General features: G+C 36.1%; 1 long non-coding RNA gene and 1 pseudogene across 28 annotated transcripts in view; both read right to left on the bottom strand.

Annotated features, from left to right (window-relative positions):
- The window catches only part of LOC102144663 (uncharacterized), a 432084-nt gene that overhangs the window by 318830 nt on the left and 91085 nt on the right, over positions 1-22169 (bottom strand). The window lies entirely within an intron of this gene.
- LOC102143398 (large ribosomal subunit protein eL18 pseudogene) lies at positions 1932-2614 on the bottom strand (annotated as a pseudogene).

The following is a 22169-nucleotide window of genomic DNA, read 5'->3' as shown; positions in this document are numbered from 1 at the left end:
CAAAGTCCTTCTAGAAAAGTCACATCAAGTAGAGAGAGAAGATTGTATATTCACAAGAATCACATACAAGTGTATGCCTTTGTATTTTGAGTGAAAAAATAATTTTTTTTCAAATAGAAACATGTGTTTAGTCCCAAAATTTGCCACTTCACAGAGAAACTTTTAAAATGGTAGTAAAGAATGATGTAGAATTAGCAAAGTGATGGGAACAGTGTGTAAATGACTAGCAGAATATTTATCTTTTAAAATTCTAATTCCAATGCACTTAGGAGGAGACACGTGTCCTTCACTTGGGCATAAGTACTATCACTATCATTAAAAATAATTTTTTTTAGACAGTCTCAGTATGTTGCCCAGGAGGGCTTGGAACTCCTGGGCTCAAATTATTCTTCCATCTCAGCCTCCCGAGCAGCTGGGACTACAGCTGCACATCTTTTTTTTTTTTTTTTTTTTTTTTAACAGAGTCTTGCTCTGTCACCCAGGCTGGAGTGCAGTGGCACAATCTCGGCTCAATGCAACCTCTGCCTCCCGGATTGAAATGATTCTCCTGCTCAGCCTCCCGACTAGCTGGGATAACAGGCGCCCACCACCATGCTCGGCTAATTTTTGTACTTTTAGTAGAGACGGAGTTTCAGCATGTTGGTCAGGCTGCTCTCAAACTTCTAACCTCAGGTGATCTACCTGCCTCTGCCTCCAAAAGTGCTGGAATTACAGGCAGGAGCCACAGCACCTGCCCTGGTGCACATCATTTTTACCTGGCCATCTCGTTCATATTTGTGACATATTTATTGCCCACAAAGGATTGTGTGAACCTGGGAATAATTTTATATAATTATTTGAAAATTTTAACATATTATCAATATGTATCATTATACTTATCATATGATAGTTATGCCATTTCAATACCATGAACCCTGTCCTTAAGAGTTAAATTCAAGAACAGATTTATTTTTTCAAAAAATCTTTAGTCTGGCCGGGCGCGGTGGCTCACGCCTATAATCCCAGCACTTTGGGAGGCCGAGGCGGGCGGATCACGAGGTCAGGAGATCGAGACCATCCTGGCGAACATGGTGAAACCCCATCTCTACTAAAAATACAAAAAAAAATTAGCCGGGAGAGCTGGCAGGCGCCTGTAGTCCCAGATACTCTGGAGGCTGAGGCAGGAGAATGGCGTGAACCCGGGAGGCGACGGAGCTTGCAGTGAGCGGAGATCACGCCACTGCACTCCAGCCTGGGAGACAGAGCGAGATTCCGTCTCAAAAAAAAAAAAAAAAATCTTTAGTCTACAGAGTCTCAGTAACGGAGATAATAAACATAGACCTGTTTATTAAAGTGGCATTTCACATTAATAACATTTGTTCAGTTTGGAAACAAAGGGAATTTAGCATTTTTAAGGTTAGAAGAAGTATTTCCACCCAAATACCCTAAGTAATAACACTTAAAAATATAATATTTAAGTCTATTATCCTGGCTTTTCTAAGTGGTTGCTAAAGTTTTTGAATTTTTGTTTTGTCAGGATTAAAATTTAAAATTTTTGAAATTAATTTAGCTTTATTAATTTCTAAAAAATATTAGAAAATAATAAAGCCAGTGCCACTATACTGATGATAAGCACATAGTCTTTTCTTTTCTTTTTCTTTTTTTTTGAGACGGAGTCTGGCTCTGTCATCCAGGCTGGAGTGCAGTGGCCAGATCTCAGCTCACTGCAAGCTCTGCCTCCCGGGTTCACGCCATTCTCCTGCCTCAGCCTCCCGAGTAGCTGGGACTACAGGCGCCCGCCGCCTCGCCCGTCTAGTTTTTTGTATTTTTTAGTAGAGATGGGGTTTCACCGTGTTAGCCAGGATGGTCTCGATCTCCTGACCTCGTGATCCGCCCATCTCGGCCTCCCAAAGTGCTGGGATTACAGGCTTGAGCCACCGCGCCCGGCCTTCTTTTCTTTTTCTTTTTTTTTTTTTTTTTTTTTTTTTTTTGTCGGCATTCAAAATCTTTTTAATAAGAGTGTAGGATCCAGGGTTAGTTTTTGTAGCCTCGGCTGGCCCGTCGGCCTCTGGCACGCTCGAACTTCCGGCCCTTGGAGCGGACGTAGGGTTTGGTGTGGCTGTGCGGGGTTCCTGAGGCCTTGCCGAAACGCCGGTACACCTCTAGGCCCTTGCGAGGACCAGAGAGCAGGACAGTGCCACAGCCCTTGGGGGAGTCCAGGGCCAGCTGGTCGAAAGTGAAGATCTTGCCCCCTGCCCTGAGGATGCTGCTGCGGGCCCGGCTGGTCACGTGCAGTGCACATACTTTAAGTTTGGGCACCTCCTGAACCCGCACGTCATCCGTTATGGTCCCCACAACCACGGCCGTTTTGTTTTCCCAGCCAGGAAGCTTCATCTTCCGGATCATCCCAGAAAGGGACAGAGGCGGCCGGTTGGTGCGACTCACAAACAACCTCTTCAGCACAACCTGGTTGAATGTGGAATTGCTTCTTCTGGCCAGAAACCTGTACAACTTGACCAACAGCTTCAGGTAGATATCCTGGCTCTTGGGCTCCTTGCCGCGAACCTTTCGGTCCTTGTTGTGGCAGATGTCAACTCCCATGATGGCGCCTCCTGCTCTGCCAGGTCCGGAAAGCAGCACGTAGTCTTTTAAAGAGCATGGAGCTATTTCTTTAATGTGAGTACTTAGGTGAAAATAAATGACCATTTTATGAAACTGCGTTTTAATAAGAAATCAGGAACACAGGTGTATCAGATAATTTAGGAATGTTCACATAATCTCTCCATCTTCTTGTATATAGATATCCATGCATACAGATATTTAATAATTTTATTATTCAATTAATAAAATATGCAACAATGTAATATAATGAAAGTGAAATTGAATGTATTCTGGGTTTCTTAGAAAAAAATACTTTTTCCCTTGGAAATTTTTCATATCCCTCTAATGTATCATCTATAGCAGAAGACAACAGGAATATGAGATTCACCACTTTAGAAAGAATAAAAACTCTGTGTAGTAATATAAGTCATTATTCACATTATGACTATTTCAAATTGCACCTTGATTTTCAAGTAGAGATCGAATACTTCCCAATGCAGGAGAAATTTCACAAAAAAGTCTGACAATATGCCATAAGATGGGAGGGTGGCAATATATTTTCCATCCCTTCTCTGCTCACTCCTCATATACACAGGTATAGATTAAGAAAAAGAGAGAAAAGAGTATAAGAAAAAGTGGCGGTAGAATGGAAAGATAAAGCTGACTTGATTATCTTCAAAACAAAGTATTAAAATAACCAACCAGTACTTTCTTTAATAAAATATTTTGTTACCTATTAAATAAATAAGTAATTTTTACCCAGAAAACTTCCAATCAGTTATGAAAAAAATATTAAATGAATGGCATGAAAATGACATGGAAAAAAATGTTACTTATCATTCTATTCAAAAATTTTATGAGCATCAATGTAAGAAAACAAATATGGAAGAAAAATATTAATTAAGCCATACAAGTGTCTAAATACCTACAAATGAAAACATTAGCATATGTTCTATCTCGTATTTAAGATTCACTGGAATATCTCGCACAAGACTCAGTATGCTTGCCCAAGTAACAGTGTAAAGAGATGTAGACCTTTAACTTTTCCACCACCTACTATTAACAATGTCTCTACATTATAGAATCAACTTCTTGCAGCTTCCAAAACAAAGAAAACAGAATTCTGTTCCCGCCCCTTATTAAAATTCAGACTGCTATTGAAAGGACACAAAGATAGATGTGTACCCGCCCCCCACCCGCTACACCCTTGTTCTGCTCTCTAATCTTTGCACATACCAGAGATTTCGTAAGTTCTGTGAGTACCTGGTTTTCTGCACGTACCAGAGATTTTGTTTTGCACATACCAGAGATTTTGTAAGTTCTGAGGCAAGGTCACAAGACGTGTTTAAGTAAGATAAACTCTTGCTGCCATAAACCTGCTCTCCCGCCTCAAAGTTTGAACCAAAATATCAGAAATGGCGGGAACCAATCATAGTTAGCCAAATCGCCTTGTTCAAACACTAGCCAATCATATATCTGATTTGTATAATAACTCTATGCCCACTTTTCTTAGACTATATAACATTGTTCGGAGCTGAGTGGGGGAGCTCTCCTGCCCGTCTCGTTTCACGAGCGAGGGAGAGTTCCAGGTTCGAACCTGTAATAAAGATCCTTGCTGCTTAGCTTTGACTCTGGACTCTGGTGGTCTTCTTCGGGGAATAAACGGTCTGGGCATAACACTATAGGAACCATAAACAATTAGCCTTATATCCATGGCATGAATGCATTGTATACACTTTTTTAAAAATTAAGAAGCAGAATTATCATTCTCTGAAAGTAGTCAATTTCTTTTTTTTTTTTTTTTGAGATGGAATTTTGCCCTGTCACCTAGGCTGGAGTGCAATGGCATGATCTCAGCTCATTGCAACCTCCATGTCCCCAGCTCAAGTGATTCTCCTGCCTCAGCCTCCCAAGTAGCTGGGACTATAGGCGTGTGCCACCACACCACGCTAATTTTTGTATTTTTAGTAGAGACGGGGTTTCACCACGTTGGCCAGGATGGTCTCGATCCCTTGACCTCGTGATCTGCCCATCTTGGCCTCCCAAAGTGCTGGGATTACAGGTGTGAGCCACCGCGCCTGGCCCAGTTTCTTTTTAACATATGAGAAAATGTTTAGCTAATCCCTCCTCCTCAGTGGGCCTAGGGAGTTTTTCTCAAGAAACTCAAGTCTCTTGTTACTCAAGGACTTTGGCCAACAGTTCATTTCCAACTTCCTGCCAGAGAGAGGGGCACTTTCACATCAGTATGTGCTCCATAGGCTTAGCTCCTTGGGAGCCAGGACCTTGTTTGCCTTGCTAATTGTTGTAACTGTAATCTCTACAATGGTGTCTGTAATAGAAGTATTTAATAAATATTCATAATGATTTAATGAATATAATCAAAATTTCCTAGGTATGTGCTATATGCTAATTATGGTGAGGATCCTGTAAAATAATTAGCCCCATTATTGCTGCTACCAGGGTGAGGGACATTTTCTCAACAAAGGTAAAATTTATCCCATCTCTTTAGAGAATGATGAAGTACTTACTTGTAAAGCCAGATCACTACAGCAAACAACATGTCAACACCATCTTTGGCCATTTTCCTAAAGTAATTCCCCCGCCTGCTGATATGTCCATCTCCCCATGCATTCATCTATATATGGCCTGTGATTTCTTGTATCTAAGCCAGATTTCCACTGTCTGCCTCCTTCCCCACTTTTCTTCTTTGTCCTCTGATACTACTATCTTCAAAAATACATTGTGTAGACCACTAGTTTATGCATATACTGTTCCTTCTTCTCAAAAAAGAATTCTAGCTTTTTTCCTGAGGGATTGCTTTCCTATCCACTCTCTAAATTGGACTCCACTCATTCTTCTATACTCCATTAATTTGGGGCTTGAAGTGGTCTTAGCATGCCCGTGAATACTCAGTGCAACTTCCAGATCACTGATGCTCCAACAACACTAGATAAAACCTACTTTGAAATTAAGCTCAATCTAATAAATGAGATATTTCTCTTATTATCATTTTCATCAGTCAATTGCATGGCTTCTCATTATTCAAATACTTCTTTTCTAACTTAAATCTTGTCATCATTCTGGTGTCCTTTGATAATGCAAAATAACATTTCCAGATTTTCAGCTATTTACTCTGCTTACTTTTGTAACACTAACAACGTCGGTTATATTTTCAGTCATCTCCATGACTGAAAGTATTTAGTCATCTCCCAGAAGTATTTATGAAATCCTGAAACTAGCATTCATTCTTCCAACTCTCACATTATCTATTTGTTCTTTAAGCATACTGAAATCTTTAGTTCCTTTACCTATTTACATTTTCCTATTAATTCCATTTAGTTTTCACCTGCTTCCCTAAATAGCTCAGACCTTGTGTCACATTGCTTCAACCAACTATCCTTTTGCCGATACTCTCAAATCCTTTGCTCTAACCAACTATTCTTTTGCCAATACTCTCAAATTATTTGCCCCATTATCATCTGCAGCCCCAGCCAGGTAAAATTCCAGCCCTACAGTAATCCATTCAATACTTCAAAAATTGATGCATTCAAACTGATTTCATCATCTCCCCAAAATTGCTTTTGGTTATACTGCCTATTTCAATAAAGAACTCCAAAGTGCTCAGTTCCAGAAATCTAAAAATTATTCTTAATGCTTCCTCTAATTCTATATCCAATCAATTATCAAGTCTTTGTAGTTGTAAATGTATTGCTATTCATGGTAGATGTCTTCTTAGTTTGCAAGTCATAAAAACATGTATTTGGGGTGATGAAACAAATGGTCCCATTTGCATAGTGTAGAAGAAGGAGGTTAGTATTGGGATCGATAATAAGAGGAGAGAGGTTTCCATTTTTATCCTATTAACTGTAGAGCCAAGAGAAGAACTTAAATAAGGGGAAATATAAAAGAAAGGCCTTGAAGGACAAAGCAAGGCTAAGGAAGATAATCACAGTTATGGAACTTGGGGCTTCATAGTTTGTACAAGTTTCTCTATAAAGAATAAAGACCAATAAATTTTTTGAAAGTTATCTGGTATTCAGTAGAAAGCTGCTCCTTTTTCATTTTCCCAACTACCCTCTGCTGTTTTCTAACCTTTAGTAAAAATATATTATGAACCACAGCCCTTTGTTGAAGTCATTTGTTGTCATATTATGTAAAATTACTTTTATTTTCATAGAAGATATCTGAAACATAAAACTTACACAATCCAAATTCAAGAGAAGGTGAATAAAATTTTACAAAAAGTGTATTCAGTTAAATGGTTAAATAAAAACTTCACAGTGACTATGGGGAACTAGATTGTGTTTACACCTAACTGTAAAGTCCATTTTAAAAATTTCACTGATGACACTGTAAAAAATAATTCTCGGCCGGGCGCGGTGGCTCAAGCCTGTAATCCCAGCACTTTGGGAGGCCGAGACGGGCGGATCACGAGGTCAGGAGATCGAGACCATCCTGGCTAACACGGTGAAACCCCGTCTCTACTAAAAACTACAAAAATCTAGCCGGGCGAGGTGGCGGGCGCCTGTAGTCCCAGCTGCTCGGGAGGCTGAGGCAGGAGAATGGCGTAAACCCGGGAGGCGGAGCTTGCAGTGAGCTGAGATCCGGCCACTGCAGTCCAGCCTGGGCAACAGAGCAAGACTCCGTCTCAAAAATAATAATAATAATAATAATAATAATAATAATAATAATAATTCTCTATGAATATAAAATGTGATGTCAGGAAAGATCATGATTCTCTGATCAAATAGGATAAGAGTGAAATCAGCAAACAAAAACTAAGTGTCTGTAAAGAAATGCTGTGTCATTTTCTTTAATAAAATAGTCAATACTTTAAATGAGCATAAAAGTCAAAGTGTCATTGTGTTCAATATCCTGAAAGGTACAGAATAGTGCAGGCTAGAATATTATATTCCTGAGGCAGTAATTCACATATTATATAAAAAAGGGATATTTAAGGACAAAGAGTAGTAAGTATCTTTTACTGATCTAATAAATTTGTATATTAATAAAACAATGTTTAAAAATATTTAGGGAGAATGTTCAATATTTATTTCAGTTAATTTGGCTATAATTTTACCCAAGCAGCAACCACAAAGAAGTAGAATAATCAATAACATTTTGAACAATTCAACATTAATATATATTTAAAAATATCTGCTTACTAGTTATAGGATCCTTGGGGTCCTAGGGTAAGAGAGAGCTAGTCTGATTTGCAGAAACATAGACAAGTTTATTGACATCAAGATGGTATCCTCCAATATCATAGTAGTGAGTAATGAAATATTGCAAGCAAACATCATAGCAAGAAATAATCACAAACCATCTGATTTCTTTCTGAAACAATACCAAGATGAGGCTGGGTATATTATTCATCTTGGTACCATGAGTTTTCTTAACTTCAGCAAAATAGTGAAATTTAAAATATACATATGTAAAATAAATCACAAAATACAACCTAAACATATCAAATTAGTACTTACATTAAAAATTTAAAAATTTTGGAAAATATTAAGATAAAAAATTGATATTCAGACATTAAAAATAGCAAGGTATTCAGCACATATTTGCAAGATTCTTTACATCTCAAGCTTTTTAACCTTCAGATATGAAGATTAGCTCAAATATGGGCTGTAGAAATGCTTCCCAACATAAGTTTGAAATAGCTTACCCTAATGAATGGATAGAAATTATTTGTAAGTAGCTTGTACTGTTAATTTTAAGGGTTCATTATGCTTACAGATTTTTGGAAAAGTTGTCTTCTCGAACAATTTTAATACCCCCAACAAAATGACACAAATTATTTTATATATACAATATAAATTTGGTTAAAGAAAATAAGCATACACGATTCATGAATGATTACCATTTAAAAAAACTTTAGCTATTTGAAATATTTACCCTCTCAATAGTATAAAGTAGTATTCCATAGACTTTTTCTTAATTATTCTAAATTCCAATATAGGAAGAGCTATGATTAATTAAAAATTGCATATCAAACTATTATTCCAGATCAATAATAGACTATGCCTGTTTGAGATGTGTCAGAGGGATGGTTATCAAGTAAGCATACAAAAATCTGTCCTTTACCCTTAGGTGTTCTGTGTCATCAGTCCACTTCACTGCTGCCCCATATAACCAGCAAGCAGTTTATCAAATGATTACTACCAAACATACCCAGAACTCTTCTGAGAGGAGGTCTCATCAATTTTCTCCATTTCTTTACAATTGAGTGATGTTTGACTACTCCAGACAAATGTCCACTTAGCCCGTCCCTTTAATTAGTTCAGATAGGAGTTAATGAAACAGGTTTAGCACAAATAGTGACAGTCCCAGTCATAGATGGAGAAAAGGATAAACGTCATTTTTGTGACTGATAATTTAAAATCATTAAATAGGCTTAATTCTTATTTCTTTCAATATATCAAGGTAATCTTCATAGTAGGAAGTACAATGTACTTGGCTGGTAGTGTAACAGTTCTTTTGATTTCTCATTTGTTTTCCATCCTAAATAGGTTACAGTAAAGCATAAGAGCATTCATGCATAAGTGTTTGAAATACTGAGTTGGAATAAAACTACATACAATATCTGGGTACCTTTTTTAATAATTCTGAACCATTAGGTTCAGGAAGAAGACACAGAATATGTATTTTTCGATAATTTGATGGAAGCCAGATATTAGAAGTTGTGTTTTAGAATCTTTACAGACATATAAGATGCTCTGCCTCTCAGAGTGTTACTTTTACTTTGCAATAAAATTCTTTGCTTACTTTTACTTTGGACTCACAAATTCTTTTTTTATTATTATAATTATACTTTAAGTTCTAGGGTACATGTGCATAACGTTGAGTGGCAAAGTCAAGAACCTGAACCAGCCCACCTACAACACTGGTTTCTTTGCTTTTTAGTTTATTTAGTTTAGTTTTTACTATCCAGTAGCACAGAGGCCACAGTGAAGTTTTTGAGGTAAAAAGAGGTAAACTTTGTGTACTATATAACTTCTGTATTGATCCTTGCACCTGTTACAGAAGTTATTTTCCTGTCAACTTAGAGAAAAATTGGTGTTTCACTTTCCAGGTGATTAGAGTCTGAAAATGTCTCAGGCTTTGAGAAGAGTTACTGAAAAGAGTGATATTTCTATGTCATGGATAATCCTTTCCCCAAATAATAATGTACAATGGTCAGTAGATGAAAACTACAAGAATGTAATTGGTTGTCTATCTACTCATGGATGTTTTAAAACAACTTTTGACATTGCAACTCTGAATTTCTGGTATAATATTTTTTATAAATGTCACAACATGGTTTGTCAAGAAAATTCATATGCTAAAAAAATTCCAAAACAGTGGTTTAACTGAACACTTTAAAAGTAATTCAAAAGACTAATATAAATCAATGCTAGAAATTTTTAAGGCACTATTTCCTATTCTTCATTTTACATGAATTTTATTTTTAGGTAGGTTTCAGAGATGGGGTTTAGAATGTTAGAAAAAAGGGATAAAGGATTCATACAGTTCATATAAAATCTTTTAAATGAAAATAAATAATATTTTTCTTTTGTGTTTTACCATTGTTTTCAAACTAGAAAATAAACACTTGATAACTGTTTTATGTTAGTCACCAAAATATTATACTTTCTTTTATTTTGGGTCATCTCTTTAGTTTTCATTCAACAAAACTTACTATCTACCATGCACTATTGTTGGATTTAAATACAAATAAGATACAATGGCTGCTATCAAGATACTCAATTTTAATTACTAGACACAGCAATTACATGTAAATATACAAATTCTACAGTAGAAGCTTAGAAGTATGTTCTGTGGTCAAGGGGATATAATAATTATTATGGCAAGCGAAGAGGGCAAATACAAATGAATTTACAGAGGAAAAACTGTATGAGTTGGCACTGGAAGTGACTAATATAGCTTATAGTAAAAAGTATGAGTTCAAATACAAACTTTACTACATGATAATGGTATGCCCATGAGCAAGGTTTTTATCCACATTAGTCTGTAGTTCCCTCCTCTGTATAATGGAAATGCAAAAGTGTTTTTGCCATAAAGTAGCTTTGAAGATTAAATAAGAAATTTTATATAAAGGGCTTAATAGAATGTTAGGAAATTAGGAGCATTTCATAAATCTTGTGTTTTAACATGAGTAGGAATTTTCCAAGAGGCCAAGTAAAGACAGGGGAATCCACATGGAAGAAATGGTAAAGAGAAAATGATAGGGCTTAGTTAGGTTAAGCATATACTTTGGTAGAGATCACAATTGGAGGAAAAGCAATGACAATAAATTTGCGATGTCAGGTTAGGATTAAATGGTTAACTATCTTATAAGCCTAGAAAAGGGTAAGAATTTAGTGGGGAAAAAACCTGAATCAGATCTGTGCTTTAAATACAGTAAGAAGAGTTAAATTTTACTGAAGAGATGAATATCTGTATGGAGGCACTTGTAAGTACCCTGAATGATGGCAGGTATGTGAGAGGTTGAAATGATAGGTTTTTATCACCAACTGAGTATGAGAAATAAGAATCAGTATTGCTCTCGCCTCTAAAGTTTGTGTTCAGGCAACTCTGTGAACTCATTTAAGTGAGCTGGAGAAAGATAAAACAAAAACATTTAGTGAAAGGTGTTATTTATAAATATAGACACACAAATGTATCTAACATATGTATATATAACTGCATATTTATATATATATATACACACATATATATACACAGAGAGAGAGCTTTGTATCTATCTATCTATCATCTATCTATCTTATCTATCTATCTGTGTTAGTCCATTTTGTGTTGCTATAAAGGAATAATTGAGACTAGATAACTTATAAAGAAAAGAAATTTATTTGGCTCATAGTTCTGCAGGCCTTACAAGAAGCATGTGGCTGGGTGCGGTGGCTCATGCCTGTAATCCCAGCATTTTGGGAGACCGAGGTGGGTGCATCACCTGAGGCCAGGAGTTCAAGACCAGCCTGGCCAACATGGTGAAACCCTGTCTCTACTAAAAATGGAAAAATTAGCTGGGGGTGGTGGTGTGCACCTGTAGTCCAACCTACTCGGGAGGCTGAGGCAGGAGAATTGCTTGAACCCGGGAGGCAGAGGTTGCAGTGAGCCAAGATCAGGACACTGCACTCCAGCCTGGATGACAGATCCTGATTCCGTCTCCAAAACAAACAAACAAACAAACAAACAAAAAACAAGAAGTATACTACTGCACTGGTATCTGCTCAACTTAATGGCAGAAGGCAAGGGGAGTCAGTGTGTCATGTGACAAGGAGGGGCATGCCACACTTAAAGCAATCAGCTTTAAACAGGACTCCTTGCAGACACTCTCCAGTGCCAACCCAGAGCCTGGCATCTCCACTGGGTGCCTAGATCCAGAAGAGAAATAATAACCACTGCAGTTTGTCTCTCTGGAAGCCCCACTCCTGGGGATAGAAGTGAGAACCACAACAAGGGAGCACCCTGTGGGTCAAAAGAATCTGATCAGCAGCCCTTGAGTCCCAGAGCTTCCCTCTGACATAGTCTACCCAAATGAGAAGGAACCGGAAAAGCAATTTTGGTAATACGACAAAACAGGTTTCTTTAACACCCCCAAAAGATCACACTAGTTCACCAGCAATGGATCCAAACCAAGAAGAAATCTCTTAATTTCCAGAAAAAGAATTCTGAAAATTGACTATTAAGTAGTTCAAGGTGACATCAGAGAAAGGTAAAGTCCCACTTAAAGAAATTAACAAAAAACATACAGGATACAAATGGAAAAACCTCCAGTGAAATAAATAGCATAAATAAAAAATAATCACAGCTTCTGGAAATGAATAGAGAATTGCAAAATTCGCTGAAAAGTCTCAGTGATAGAACCAAACAAGTAGAAGAAAGAACTTCAGAGCTCAAAGACAAGCCTTTTCAATTAACCAAATCCAACAAAGACACAGAAAAAATAATTTAAAAAAATAAACAAAGCCTCCAAAAAGTTTGGAATTACATTAAATGACCAAACCTAAGAATAATTGGTGTTCCCAAGGAAGAAGAGAAATCTAAAAGTCTGGAGAGCATATTTGAGGGAATAATCAAGGAAAATTTCCCCAGCCTTGCTAGAGATCTAGACATCCAAATACAAGAAGCTCCAAGAACACCTTGGAAATTCATTGCAAAAAGATAAGATAATCACCTAGGCACATAGTCATCAGGTTAAGTAAAGTCAAGATGAAGGAAAGAATCTTAAGAGCTATGAGATAGAAGTACCAGGTAACCTATAAAGGAAAGCCTATCAGATTAACGCAGATTTGTCAGAAGAAGCCTTTCAAGCTAGAAGGGATTGGCATCCTATCTTTAGCCTCCTTAAACAAAAAAATTATCAGCCAAAAATTTTGTATCCAGTGAAATTAAGCTTCATAAATGAAGGAAAGATCGTCTTTTTCAGACAAACAAATGCTGAGAAAATTTCCCATTATCAAGCCAGTACTACAAGAGCTGCGAAAAGTAGCTCTAAATCTTGAAACAAATCCTCAAAATATTGAAGGATATTTTGCTCCTTAGTTCAGTTAAAATCCATGTTCTAGTCTCAAGACCAGGAAAAATTAGATATATTGACACATTGAAAGGTGAGGAGAGTGGAATTAATTAAAAGAAAGCTCTCAGAGAAAAAAAAAGGGGGGGTGGTGGAGGGGCTCCTGCCAACAGGCTCCTACCTCACATATTGAATACCAGGCCACCACACAGGAGCTGAAGAGGCCAGGATCCCCTCCGTGCATAAAACACAAATTCCCGGTGGCTCCACCCCATTCTCCCCATGCCCAGGCAGGCCCTTAGTCTGAGTCACTCCACATTAATTTATTTTCCTTACTGTGCGTGTGTTAAAGGATGGAATTTTTCACTGTGGCCATGTTTAGGCAAACTCCCTTTTCACAATGGCCTGGGTGGCATTTGGCTGTCTCCTGTCTCTATCAAAAATATACAAAAATAGAATCTCCTTAAAGCGTAAGTCTCACAGGACCTATTAAACAACAAAATAATGAAAAAAAAAGGAATTCAGACAACAAATAGCAAGACGAATAGAATAGTACCTCATATCTCAGTACTAACAGTGAATGTAAATGGCCCAAATACTCCACTTAAAAGATATGGAATGGCAGACTGGATAAGAATTCACCAACAAATTATCTACCATCTTCAAGAGACTCACCTGATACCTAAGGACTCACATAAACTTAAGGTAAAGGGGTGGAAAAAGATATTCATTGCAAATGGACACCAAACATGAGCAGGATTAGCCCTTCTTATATAAGAAAAAACAAACTTTAAAGCAACAGCAGTGTTAAAACAGACAGAAGGACATTATATAATGATAAAAGGACTAGTCAAATAGGAAAATATCACAATTCTAAATATATATGCATCTAAGAGTGGAGCTCCCATATTTATAAAACAGTTACTACTAGACCTGAGACATGAGATAGATAGCAACACAATAATAGCAAGGACTTTGATATTCCACTGACAGCACTAGACAGGTCATCAAGAAAGAAAATCAACAAAGAAATAATGGGCTTAAACCATAACCTAGAATAAATGGACTTAACAGATATTTACAGAACATTCTACCCAACAATTGCAGAATATACATTGTATTCATCAGCCATGGAATATTCTCCAAGACAAACGATATCATAGGCCACAAAATAAGTCTCAATAAATTTAAGAAAACCAAATTATAGCAAGTCCTCTCTCAGGCCACAGTGGAATAAAATTGGAGATCAACTTAAAAAGGAACCCATAAAATGATGCAATTACATGGAAATTAAGTAACTTGTCCCTGAATGATCACTGGGCCAACAATGAATTCAAGATGCAAATTACAAAATTATTTGAACTGAATGATAATAGTCACACAACCTATCCAAACCTCTGGGATAGAGCAAAGACACTGCTAAGATGAAAGTTCATAGCATTAAATGACTACATCAAAAAGTCTGAAAGAGCACAGACAAACAATCTAAGGTCATACCTCAAGGAGCTAGAGAAAAAAGAACAAACCAAACCCCAACCCAGCAGAAAAAAAGAAATAAGCAAGATCAGAGCACGACTAAATAAAATTGAAACAAAAAACGCAAAAGATAAAACAAAAAGCTGGCTCTTTGAAAAGATAAATAAAATTGATAGCGCATTAGCAAGATTAACCAAGAAAAAAAGAGAGAAGATACAAATGAGCTCAATTAGAAATAAAACAGGAGATATTACAACCAATACCACAGGAATACAAAAGATCATTCAGGGCTACTATGCACAGCTTCATGTGCATAAACTAGAAAACCTAGAGGAGATGGATAAATTCCTGGAAATATACAACCCTCCTAGATTAAACCAGGAAGAAATAGAAACTCTGAACTGACCAATACCAAGCAGCAAGATTGAAATGGTAATTAAAAAGTTACCAACAAAAAAAAAAGTCCAGGACTGGATGGATTCACAGCTGAATTCTATCAGACATTCAAAGATGAATTGATAACAATCCTATAGACACTATACCAAAAGATAGAGAAAGAGAGAATCCTCCCTAAGTCATTCTATGAAGCCAGTATCAATAATACCAGAACCAAGAAATGACATAACAAAAAAATAAAAAACTACAGGCCAATATCCCTGATGAACACAGATGCAAAAATTCTCAACAAAATACTAGCAAACCGAAAGCATATCAAAAAGATAATCCGCCATGTTCAAGTGGGTTTCATACCTGAGGTGCAGGGATGGTTTAACATCCACATGTCAGTACATATGATGCACCACATAAACAGAATTAAAAACAAAAATCACATGATCATATCAATAGAAGCAAAGAAAGCATTTGACAAAATCTAGCATCCCTTTGTGATTAAAACTCTCAGTAAAATTTGCATAGAAGGGACATAGTTTAAGGCAATAAAAGCCATCTATGGCAAATCCACAGCCAACTTTAGACTGAACGGGAGAAAGATGAAAGCATTCTGCCTGATAACTGAAACAAGAAAGGATGCCCACTCTCACCACTTCTATTCAACATTGTACTAGAATTCCTAGCCACAGCAATCACACAAGAGAAAGAAATAAAGGGTATCCAAATCAGTAAAGAGGAAGTCAAACTGTTGCTGTTTATTCATGACATGATCTTATACCTAGAAAACCCTAAGGACTCATCCAAAAAGCTCTTAGACTTGGTAAATAAATTCAGCAAAATATCAGTATAAAAAATTAACATACACAAACTAGTAGTTCTGCTATACATCAGCAGTGACCAAGCTGAGAATCAAATCAAGAACTCAATCCTTTTTACAATAGCTGCAAAAATTAAATAAAATACTTAGGAATATACTTAACCAAGGAGATGAAAGACCTCTACAAGGAAAACTACAAAACACTGCTGAAAGAAATCATAGAGGATATAAACAAATGGAAACACATCCCATGCTTATGGATGGGTAAAATCAATATTGTGAAAATGACTATACTGCCAAAAGAAATCTACAAATTAAATGCAATTTCATTCAAAATACCACCATCATTCTTCACAAAACTAGAAAAAAAAAATCCTAAAATTCATATGGAACCAAAAATAAGCCCGCATAATCAAAGCAAGACTAAGAAAAAAGGACAGATCTGGCATTACATTACCTGCTACAAACTATTAAATATGCTATAAGGCCATAGTCATCAAAACAGCACGGTATTGGTATAAAAATAGGCATATAGACCAATGGACAGAATAGAGAACCCAGAAATAAAGTCAAATCCTCACAGTCAACTGATCTTTGACAAAGCAAACAAAATCATAAAGTGGGGAAAGGAACACCCTATTCAACAAAGGGTGCTGGGATAATTGGCAAGCCACATATAGAAGAAAGAAACTGGATCCTCACCTCTCACCTGATACAAAAATCAACTCAAGATGGATCAAAGACTTAAATCTCAGACCTAAAACAATAAACATTCTAGAACACAACATTGGAAAAACCTCTGTAGACAATGGGTTAAGCAAAGACTTCATGACCAAGAATCCAAAAGCAAATGCAACAAAAACAAAATTTAATAGATGGGACTTAATTAAGCTAAAATGCATATGCACAGCAAAAGAAATAATAAGCAGAGCAAACAGACAACCCACAGAGCAGGAGAAAATCTTCACAATCCATACAATTGATAAAGGGCTAATATCTGGAATGTATAAGGAAATCAAACCATCAGCAAGAAAAAAACAAACGATCTCATCAAAAAGTGGGCTAAAGACATGAATAGACTATTTTGTAAAGAAGATATACAAATGGCCAACAAACATATGAAAAGATGCTCAATATCATTAATAATCAGGAAATGCAAAGGAAAATCTTAATGTGATACCACCTCTACTCCTGCAAGAATGGCCATAATCAAAAAATCAAAAAATAATGGATGTTGGCATGGATGTGGCAAAAAGGGAATACTTTTACACTGTAGGTGGGAATGTAAATTAGTACAAACACTATGGAAAACAGTGTGGAGATTCCTTAAAGAACTAAAAGTAGATCTACTATTTGATCCAGCAATCCAAGTTTCCAGAGGAAAAGAAGTCACTATAACAAAAAGATACTTGCACACGCATGTTTCTAGCAGGACAGTTTGCCATTGCAAAAATATGGAACCAGCCCAATGGCCATCAGTTAATGAGTGGATAAAGAAATGTGATATATATATATTATGTATATATATATATATCACTATATATATATATGAGTGTATATATATATGTATGTGTACTATGGCATACTACTCAGTAATAAAAAGTAACAAAATAATTGCATTTTGAGCAACCTAGATAGAATTAGAGACCATTATTCTAAGTGAAGTAGCTCAGGAATGAAAACCAAACATCATATTTTCTCACTCGTAAATGGGAGCCAAGTTATGAGGCTGCAAAGGCATAAGAATTATACAATGGACTTCAGGAACTCTGGGGAAAGGGTGTAGAGGATTGAGGGATAAAAGACTACACACAGTGGGCCAGGCACAGTGGCTAATTTCTGTAACCCCAGCACTTTGGGACGCCGAGGTGGGCGGATCACTTGAATTCAGGAGTTTGAGACCAGCCTGATCAACATGGTGAAAGCCCATCTCTACTAAAAATACAAAAATTAGCCAGGCATAGTGGCATGTGCCTGTAATCCCAGCTCCTCAGGATGCTAAGGACGGAGAATCACTTGAACCCGGGAGGCAGAGGTTGTAGTGAGCCAAGATCGTGCCACTGCACTCCAGCCTGGGTGACAGAGCAAGATCCCATCTAAAAAAAAATAAAAATAAAAATAAGACTACACACAGGTTATAGTGTACACTGGTGTACACTAGTTGGGTGATGGGTGCACCAAAACTCTGAAATCACCCCTAAAATAGCTATTCATGTAAACAAATACCATCTGTTCCCCCAAAACCTATTGAAATTTAAAAAAATAAAATAACTATTAAAATATAGTATAGAAAATACATAAACCAGTAACAGCCATTTATTACCATTATCAAGTTTTATGTACATAATTGTATGTGCTGTACCTTTATATGACAGACAGCACAGTAGGTTTGTTCAAGCCAGCATCACAACAAACATGTGAAGATTGTGTTGCTCTATGACATTAGGACAACCGCAACATCACTAGGCAATAGCAATTTTTCAGCTCCATTATAATCTTATGGGACCATCGTTGTGTATGTGGTCTGTCATTGGCTAAAATGTCGTTATGTGGTACAAAACTGTACTTCCTTTAAACCTTTAGAGATTTTTAAAAATGTAAAATGCCCCAAACTACCTCAAGCTTCTTGAAACTGATCTTTTAAAATCTGATCTAAAAATTCAATCTTTGGAACTATAAATAACACAACGTGGGAAATGACAATAATTTTTGCCAAACAAAATATTGCCTCAAAAATAACGATCAATAAACCATATATTAATATATAAAAAAGAATCCAGTACTGTTTGAAACCTATAGAAGAACTAAGTAATACTATCTTTGAAAAGAGGCTATTGAATACGGCAATTGGGTGGCTATTTGCAGTATATTCAGCTTTGATGACAGGGAACAGGATAAAAATAGAATAGGTTCAAGGATAAAGAGGAATGGAAGTTTGAGAGTGGGACACCTGAGATTTGAGGTTTGAGTACCAACTTCACCCTTATCATTTGAATGACCTTGAGATAATAACTGATCCTCTCCAGACTAGTTTTAAAGTTAAAATGAATCTTACTTTAAAAACTCATTTGAGAATTGAATAGATTATGCAGCAGACTAGACTATCATAGATTATTAACAAATATTAATTATTATTATTGTTGTAATCATCCTGGTTTCAATAAAATTTGTTCAAGTCAGTGCCAATGGATATTTGGTTGAGTGACTGATCATTTTGCCTGTTCAGCTCATTTTTTAGCCTAACCTCTGGTTTATGTGTCTATTTCAATACTTATTCATTTATTCAGTCTCATTCACCTATTAGTCATTTAGTGGCTATCATGCAGCTGAATTTTATGTTATGATAAAGAAGAGATAAGAAATAAAACATGTCTTTGTCATCGTTAGGGAGAAGTAATTGTACCTTATGTCCTGGACCACTGTGTAACAAAAACCAGAGCTGGTATCCAGGCTCTAACAGCATTACCATAAGGTATTGGTGTTCTGCTGAAGATGAACAGTTTCAAAGATTATCCACAGACAAGGCCATTCTGTGACCACGGTGTATCAAGACAAAAACAAAACAACTCCATAACCATGTCTGAACACAAACAACACGTCCAAATCTCAAAAAATGTCTAACATCCTCATCTCAGGCAAATTGAGTGACTGCTGACCACTTATCAATTACAATTTTAGTTTTGTTATAGTGTCCCCAGTCTATGGATAAGATTTAGTGAGATGTACCACCATAAAATTGTTTCTGCTCTCTGAAAGCTTTCAATTTAAAGTGAACCCCTGTTTCATTGGACTGTGCCCCAAATCACCCAACCAAAGTCTAAGTTCTCTAAGTCCTTTCTAACACCCTCTTACTGACACGCCTCATGGGTGCCCCCCATGTGCATTTTTTCTCACTGCAATGATTAATAAACCCAACTTGCTCACCTACAGGTGTATTTCTTATAGTCTTTGGCTGGAAAGCATTGACAACAAATAGAAGATGACATTGTGGGCATATGGAAACCATGTTTCAGCTTGGTAGAGCTTTTGGATTGGACATACTGTCCAAGCTAGCTATCTTCTATCAAATCGTTGTTTTTAAGAACATGTAACACAGGTTTTGGCATATATTTGCACTATTTCATGAAGCCTATCTCACTGATGTTTGGTAATAGCCCTTATTGGGTTAAGACTTCATAGGTGAACTTATTATCTTATTCTCAGTAAAGACCTATTAACTTTTGTTAAATTGCAAAATTGAAAAAAAAAATGAATTTTCTATTTGTACATTGTCAATAAAGGCAAATGTCCCAAATGTCCCAGAGAGCTCATCTTTTCTGTCGGAAGTTTAGGGGAATTTGACCCAATAGAAGTATGTTTAAACTTTTAAGCTGGAGTTAAAGGATTTCTACATCTAGTACACTGACTGGAGAGATGCCCCTCAGAATCTTAGCCTCTGAAGTCTGTAAAATGAAAAGTAATAAAAAAAGTAGTCATAAATGGAGGAAAAAGAAAGAAAGGAAAGAAACCTTTGGAGTAGAAAAGACTAACACAACAAACCATACTTTTTTCCCCTTCATCTCCTGTTCACTTTAAATTTAATGCTTCTGTTTACTCTTACCTCCATTCCCTTTTCCTCTCTCACTTTTCTTTTTCAAACAATATGGTGTTTTAATATTGTGATCTAAAGCAACTTTCTAGTTTCTGCTAATTAATTTGGTGGTCTATCGTAACATATATTTAACAGGCATCCAAAAGAAAGCCCTATTTTAAGACACAAATGGAGTAAAGGTCATGAGGTGATACCATTATTATGCAGGTAACCTGTGTACTTGTAAAGATACTGAAAGTTATAAATCATTATTACATTTTTTTATCATCCTTGTTGAAAAAGAGATTGTTTAAACTAAAATTATGAAATGCCTATATCTAAAGTAATAAGTTTTCTATATTGTCCAAATATTGGATTACAAGTGCATTTTTCAGCGTGATGAAAATAAATGAAACATTAATTATTATGTCCCTGATGTCTGAAAAAATTTAGCTACCTTATCAATATGCCTTTTGGGCAAATCACCTCAGTGATTCTATGATTAACATAAATGCTGCACATAGGCAATTTTTGCTTGAACTTGTAGATTGCATTATTAATTCCATATAGATTCTTTATTCCAAAATCAACCTACCAATGTTTTCTCAACTCTAACCAAGTATTCAAAATTAATCAACTCTCTGAAGCAGCATGTTGTGTGACATGACATGTCACACATGTGTATGCCATAATGTGTATGCCATAACCAATCAGGTGAAACATCATTGTACAGCAGACATTTCAAAGATGGGACTTTAAAAATTAATGAGCAAAGAGAATAAAACATGTACACTTTCAACTTTTCTTTTTTCTTTGAAAGATCTAAAGAAGACAGATATGAAACTCTGTTTTCTTCAAAGATACTTGTTTAAATTTCAAATTGACTATTTTTCATTGCTAAATTTTATATAAAATTAAGTATTATATAGTAATGTAACAATGTCCTTAAAAGTAAAAAATAGCTTTTCTGTAATATTATTTCAGTTCCCTCTAACCCTTTATTTACTACTTTTTCTCATTTAATGCACACTTTGCCCTATCAGCTTCTGCAAACTTGTCACCCCTCAAAGACTTTGTATCATTAGAAGCACATGAAATAATTACGTTACTTCTGTCTTATGAATTTGTATCTCTTACATCAAAAACCATTGAGATCAATAATCAAGTAATTTATTGAACATTATTAAATTACCTGACTTCATACAAAGAACTCAAAATGCACCTTACATCTCAGATTTGAGGAATATTGTCCATGTCATACTGACCTTTGTATCAGGCTCAGCTTACTGGCTATAATTATTATATTTTTTTCCTTCTTTTATTTCTATTCTTCTCAGGAATTCCTTGTAATAGAGAACAGTTATTTTGCCATTGACTGAAAGGAGCCAGTCACAGCAGAATGTCATATATGATATGACTCTATTTGTGAAAAATTCAAAAACAGGAAGCTTTATTCTTTGAAATTGAAAGTCACAATAATTGTTACCCTCAGGAGAGAGAATAGCTGGGAGGGGACATGAGGAAGGCTTCTAGGATTCTACTAGTCTTTTATATCTTAATTTGTGTGGTGGTGGCATGGATGAGTGTGTTTGTATAAGCTAATTGACCCTCACATGTAAAATTATATGCCCTTCATTTTATTAATATTCAAATAAATATGAACAAGTGATTAAAACTGCTCTCATTTTTAATAGGTTGTTATGATTCTTGTTCTTTCCTTTAAATAAGTCACATATTCACCAGTATTTGCTTATGCTCTCTTCAAAATGGCTGTTTATCTGATACTCTCCACATTTTCTCCTATCAGTCCCATT

The sequence above is a fragment of the Macaca fascicularis genome, chromosome 12 (assembly GCF_037993035.2).
Source record: "Macaca fascicularis isolate 582-1 chromosome 12, T2T-MFA8v1.1".
In the NCBI taxonomy this organism is placed as follows: Eukaryota; Metazoa; Chordata; class Mammalia; order Primates; family Cercopithecidae; genus Macaca; species Macaca fascicularis.
The sequence above is the reverse complement of the archived record's forward strand: the minus strand, read 5'-3'. Positions and strand labels throughout refer to the sequence as shown.